The sequence below is a fragment of the Neomonachus schauinslandi genome, chromosome 1 (genome assembly GCF_002201575.2).
Source record: "Neomonachus schauinslandi chromosome 1, ASM220157v2, whole genome shotgun sequence".
Classification (NCBI taxonomy): Eukaryota; Metazoa; Chordata; class Mammalia; order Carnivora; family Phocidae; genus Neomonachus; species Neomonachus schauinslandi.
In genome coordinates, this window is record NC_058403.1 from 65,557,984 (window position 1) to 65,563,983 (window position 6,000).

A 6,000-nucleotide genomic window follows, 5' to 3' on the forward strand; every position below is an offset into this window, starting at 1 on the left:
CTTGCGGGGAGGAACTAGTGAGAGGGAGGCAAGAAATGCAAAAAGCTGAAGTAGATCCCAGTGGATCCTTTCAACTCTTCTCCTTATCTCAATAAGTGTTGGGATTTTCCCTAAGTAGGGGGAATCTCTAAGGGGTGCAGTGAAGGCAGAGAGGGAGAAAGGAAATACCATCTCCTTTCAGGACAAAGAAAATCATGTAAAAAGGCAGCACAAGGAACCCGTAGACATGTCACTCCAGTACCCCAGGTGCAGCTAGTGACAAGCACACAATCCCCTCCCCTCCGCCCCTGTGAGCGCAAATTAAAAACAAAAGCATTAGTTGGTTTTGTTCGTGAATTTCTGTTTTGAGGTTACTGTCTCCCAAGGTTTCTGTCTATCCATGCATGCAGGAAATGTATTTGCATGTTTCAGGGCAGGAAGTGCCTGCCTCAGCCCCCCCGCTGACACTTTCACCTCCTCCTGCCTTCCTCAAGCCCTGTGGCCACCTCTATAGCAGCAGGGCTCTGCCTCTCTGAGGCTTCTTCAGGCGCAGTAAGAGGGGCAGAAGACAGGCATTCTGGCCCCTGCTGCAAAGGGTCGGGGATTTGCTGAGGCCAACAGCTGAGTGGCCATCTGGACTCGGTGGCTCTGGTGTGAAACACACTTCAGCACAAGAAGTGGTTGCCCCTGAGCCCTCAGAAATGTCTGGAGCTGCAGCCCTGACAGGGCATCACGGCCTAGCCTGGAGGAAAGCAGATGCAAACTTAGAGCAGCTCACCCAGCTGCCACACCTTCAGGTGGCCAGCACTCCAGACCCTCCACGTGCTCAGCACCTTCCTCGCCCTCTTGCTAACCGATGCCTCCCCCAGCTCCCTTCATGTGCCACCATCCGCACACATAATGCCCTGCTTACTACGTATGTGTCAGTCACTTTACCTAAGCTACCTAATCCTAAGAGCAATCTCTTGATGTGGGAATTAGATGAAGAAGCTGGGTGCACAGAGGTTGGCTTCCCAGTTCAAGGTCCCATAGCTGATGATGGACAGAGATGCCTCTCTGATGCCCAAGCCTGTGCTCTTCCTGCCAAATCACTGAGTCCCCAGACTCTCCTTTATTTCTGTGATGAAGCAAAGTAAAACAAAACAAAACAAAACACACCTTCCACAGTGGTAACTCCTTGCTTTATTTCTTTCCAACTTGGCTCCATACTTCAAAACCCACTCCAGACTAGTCTCTGCCTCTAAGGCCTGGGGCATCTGATTCCACTGGGAACAACCCTACCTGCTCCCCACCCCTCTAACTGAATCCTGGCCACTTCCTTCCCCTACTCCCCCAATTCCATAGTAGACAAAGGGAAAGTTGGGCTTACTCCTTGTCCCCCAAATGACTTTTATTTTAACGAACGAGACCCTCTGCACAGATAACTCCCTAGAGACCCTTCCAGAGCTTCCATTAGCTTTCCTGTCAAATTTTCCATACTCCAGAGATTAACCCACCTGCTCTCTTCTTAGTTGCCACACCCTTTTCCCCAGGGCCCCGCCTTTCCCTGATGTAATGGAACTGTTGTGATGGGCGTGGAAAACATAGCCTCTGAGCTTCTCCCTGGCCCTCTCGTCCCATGGGGATGTCAGGGTTTTCTGCTGTTCACCTAGTGGGGAATCAGGCAATAAAAGAAGAGACATGGAGAAAGTAGCTAAGCCTCAAAAGACTCCTAATAAGCTATCTCTGAACCTCAGTGGAGTAAAGTCTGCCTTGATCATGTTAAGGAGCTCATTAACAATACAGATTCCTGGATCCCACTCCCAGATACTGTCCTTCGTCTAGTGCAAAGCAAGCGCAAACCTTGTTTTTAACAAGCTCCTTAATACTAGTGCAGGACACCCAACTGGAGTTGACTATATTGAGGATTCTCAACAACCTTTTGAGAACTATAGTTCTCAGGGTTAAGTTTCCTTAAATACGAGCTTTGAGGGTCAGATGGACTTCAGCATGAATGAGCGAATTTCCAGAGCCTCTGGGCCCAGGCTCCTCCTCTGTGAGCTAAGGACAGAAATACCTATTCCATAAAGTTGTGAGGTTAAATGAAGCAATAGTACATGTGACATGTCTAATAGATGACAATCAAGAGACTGTCATAATAAATTATTATAATTAAGTCCCTTCTTTTGCCTTAAATCCCATAGGAAACAAAAGTACACATTTGGAGACTAGACCACCAAAGGCCTATTTATCTTCATTTCTGAGGAAAACCCAGGGCATATTCTTTAAGACGTCTCTCCCGTGACAGAAATGGCACAGCACCTCCCCCTCCTGCAGAGCCCTGTGCCTCTCCTTCCCTGCAGCCAGCATCACCCGTGGTGCCTGAAGCTTGCCTGTAAATGCTTCACGTCCCTCACCAGCCCCTCTCCACTCTTACAGAACTCATCCTTTACCCTCTGTCGACCCATCGTCACACAGTCCTTTCACCTTTTCCCATACTACCAGTCCCCTCTAACTTGACTGGCTAGTCATTTCAGCGACATCCTTTGGAGCTTCCTAGAATCCCATGCACTTGAACTCTTACCATCTTGGCTTTCGCTTCTGGCCCCGTGCTGCTAGTGCTGACTGCACAGCCGGGCAACTGACCTCACTCAAATAGCGCTCCCCAACATGGCTTCCCTTGACTGATCTATCAAGCCCACTTCCCTCCTCTAGAGCAGTTTAAACATTCCCAGCTTCTCATGTCTTCCCCTCCCCGTGAACTCTCGGCTGATGACATCATCTTGGTTGAGGAAGAGGAACCAGCCCCAGGCATGGAATCGAGAGACCTATGTCTAGTCCAGGACCTGCCACCAACAAGCTGTGTGTGACTGTGCTGAAGTCTTTCTAGGCCTTACTTCCCTCAGCTGTGAGGGGGATGGGGAGGTGAGTGGCATAGATCAGAGACTCCCAGTGTGGCCTGTGGCCTACTACAGGGTATGCTTAGAGTTTCTGCGGGGAGGATGGCCAGTAACCGATCTAGTGTTCAGTTTCAAGAACTTTCATCTTTAAGTTCTACGGTGGGTCGTTTACAGTACTAAGTGAATTATCAAGGGTTACTAAAATTTGCTGTCATTCTCATTTTTCCCCTCCCTGGTTCTATTAACTCACTGGAAAGTGGGACCAAGTTTGGGAGGTGGGCTGTGGTCAGAGAAGGTCAAGAAGCACTGACATCATTCTCAAGCTCCCTTCTGCCTCTAGAATTTTGATTTGCTGAAATCAAGACAGGTATGAGGTCCCTCAGCTTCCTGCCTTATACTTGGACCATCCCCCACATTTTAATGACTTTCTCTCTCTCTCCAGAGGTCAAGCTGCCCTTCCTTTCCTTTCTAAAGGTAGTCCTTCTTCCATACACCTGATGTCACTCCTGTTGCATCTGTTCAGTGATCGTCTCACTTCATAAGGCTTCACTTCACTCATTTCCTACTGGCCTTGGTTCTTTGCCTACAAATACACTTGGGGTTATCTTATTCTAACCAACAATCACACACACCCCTTTCCTCATCCAAGAGCTCTCCGTAACAACTTCTGCCCGCTCCATGTACTCTCCTCTTGTCATCAAAATTCTCAGGACAGTCAGCCATAGTGACTCACTCTGAAAGTGACCTCATTTGCTCAAGTCCAGGGATCTTTACTTGTGGCCTGCATTTCTTTATGTTACCAGTTCTTCTAAATGAACCCTAACCACTTAGGATAAACTACTCTCCCCAAGAATCTGTTTATCAGCTTACTGAAACAGTGGATACATTTATCATTTGTGTTGGTCTCATCCCCAGTCCTGCCTGTTTTTCATGCCCCACGGACCTAGGGATTCTAAGAAGGTATCTTGGGAGTGATTTTTCTCATCTCTTCTTGCATATTACTACTCCAGTGACAGTGATTTCTCCACGGCATCTCTCCCAGAGGTTCTTGAAAGGTAAGGAGTTCCATAGCCCAATATGGAGTTCTCTGCTATTTTTCCTCTCTTTAAGGAGGTCATTGTATCTCTGCCAAGCCCACTGTGATCTCCACATAGAGGCTGTGGCAGCCTCTACTGTGTGAAATTCAGGCACTCATAAGTCAAATGAACCTGGATTCAACACCATACTGTCAATGCCACTTACTAGCTGTGACCACTCTGACCTTCAGTCCTCTCATCTATTAAGTAGTGATATACAGCCTTCTAGGGTTGTGAGGATTCATATAGGGAAATATATGCAAAGGGCCTACGCATGGCAGACTTCCAATAAAAGTTAGTTCTCTTTTCCTGTAAGACAACAACCCCAGAACACAGGCCTGAAACCAGATGCAGGCCATTGACCTTCTTGACATCGTAGATTAAGTTTTGTTTCTATCTTGAGAGGTAATTCCTTATCTTTTCTTTTAAAAAATTTCTGTTCAAATGATCCAACTGATAAGAATGATAAGAATGATTATCTCTGAGTGCTCAGATTAGTCTTTACGTTTTCCTGAATTTCTCAAATTTTCTACAATGTAATACGTTACTTATATCATCAGGGAAAAATGTTATTTTAAGAACACAAAACTCCTGGGGTGCCTGGGTGGCTCAGTCATTCAGCGTCTGCCTTTGGCTCAGGTCATGATCCGAGGGTCGTGGGATCCAGCCCCGCATCGAGCTCCCTGCTTGGCAGGAAGTTTGCTTCTCCCTCTCCCACTCCCCCTGCTTGTGTTCCCTCTCTTGCTATCTCTCTGTCAAATAAATAAATAAAATCTTTAAAAAAAAAAAAACACAAAACTCCTTCCATTTAAAGCTGTTGATCCCACTCCGTCTATTTATTTATTTATTTATTTATTTATTTATTTTAAAGATTTCATTTCATATTTGAGAGAGAGAGAATGAGAGAGCACATGAGAGGGGGGGAGGGTCAGAGGGAGAAGCAGGCTCCCCGCCGAGCAGGGAGCCCAATGCGGGACTCGATCCCGGGACTCCAGGATCATGACCTCAGCTGAAGGCAGTCGCTTAACCAACTGAGCCACCCAGGCGCCCCCGTCTATTTATTAAGAAAAGATTTTTATAGAATAATTTTCTACAAAAAAGACTGGCATTCCACAGCCAAATTTTTTAGGACATGTCATAATTCTATTTTAAAAGGTCAAATTTCAGCCAAAAGAAAGATCACATTGAAAGCAAGGTCTTCTGCTCTCTCTCTCCTTCATGTAAACCTCCTTCCTTCATCTAAAAAGAGGTTCTCAAAGTGTGGCCCACAGATCAGCAGCATCACATCACTTGAGAACTTTTTGGGCATACAAATTCTCAGGCCTACCCAAAACCAATTAAATCAGAAACTCTGGAGGTGGAGCCAGCAACTGAGTTTTAACAAGCCCTAGTGATTCTTAAGTTTAAGAACCACTGCTTTAACAACTCTCTCCTCTATCTGTTCTTTTCAAAACATCCCGAAGGGGTCGCCTCCTCTCTCACTGCTACATTCAAACCACCCACTCCAGCCACTCCATGTCCGAGCAAGGTGAGTGCTGAGCAAATACGGAAGCACAGGCTTATCAGGGCCACTGAGGAAATGCCATCAGTAGGCAGAACCACCGGAAGGAGGCTTTAAGCAGGCTAGGATGTAGACAGGCAGAAGTCTTCCCCCTTGGGTCTAAAACTTCCTGGAGCATCATTTTCTGGGCGAGCCTGTGATGGGAGAAGGGCACGGAGGAGACGCTGGAAGGACCCAAGGTGTTAGCCTGGTGTGTGAAGCTGGTCTACTTGGGACAGCAGTCTGCAGCATCACCCCCTCCCAGTGCTCTTCCGAGTCTGCGGCATCACCCCTCCCAATGCTTGCCCGAGTCTCCGGCATCACCCCTCCCACTGCTCGTCCGAGTCTGCGGCATCACCCCTCCCACTGCTCGCCCGTGTCTGCAGCATCACCCCTCCCAGTGCTCGTCCGAGTCTGCAGCATCACCCCTTCCCAGTGCTTGTCCGGGTCTGCGACATCACCCCCTCCCAGTGCTCATCCGAGTCTGCGGCATCACCCCCTCCCAGTGCTCGTCCGAGTCTGCGGC

General features: G+C 47.9%; 1 protein-coding gene across 1 annotated transcript in view; it reads right to left on the bottom strand.

The window, feature by feature from the left end:
* Positions 1 to 6,000, bottom strand: part of ILDR1 (immunoglobulin like domain containing receptor 1) — a 32,756-nt gene that overhangs the window by 6,379 nt on the left and 20,377 nt on the right. The gene's annotated exons all lie outside the window — the stretch shown is intronic.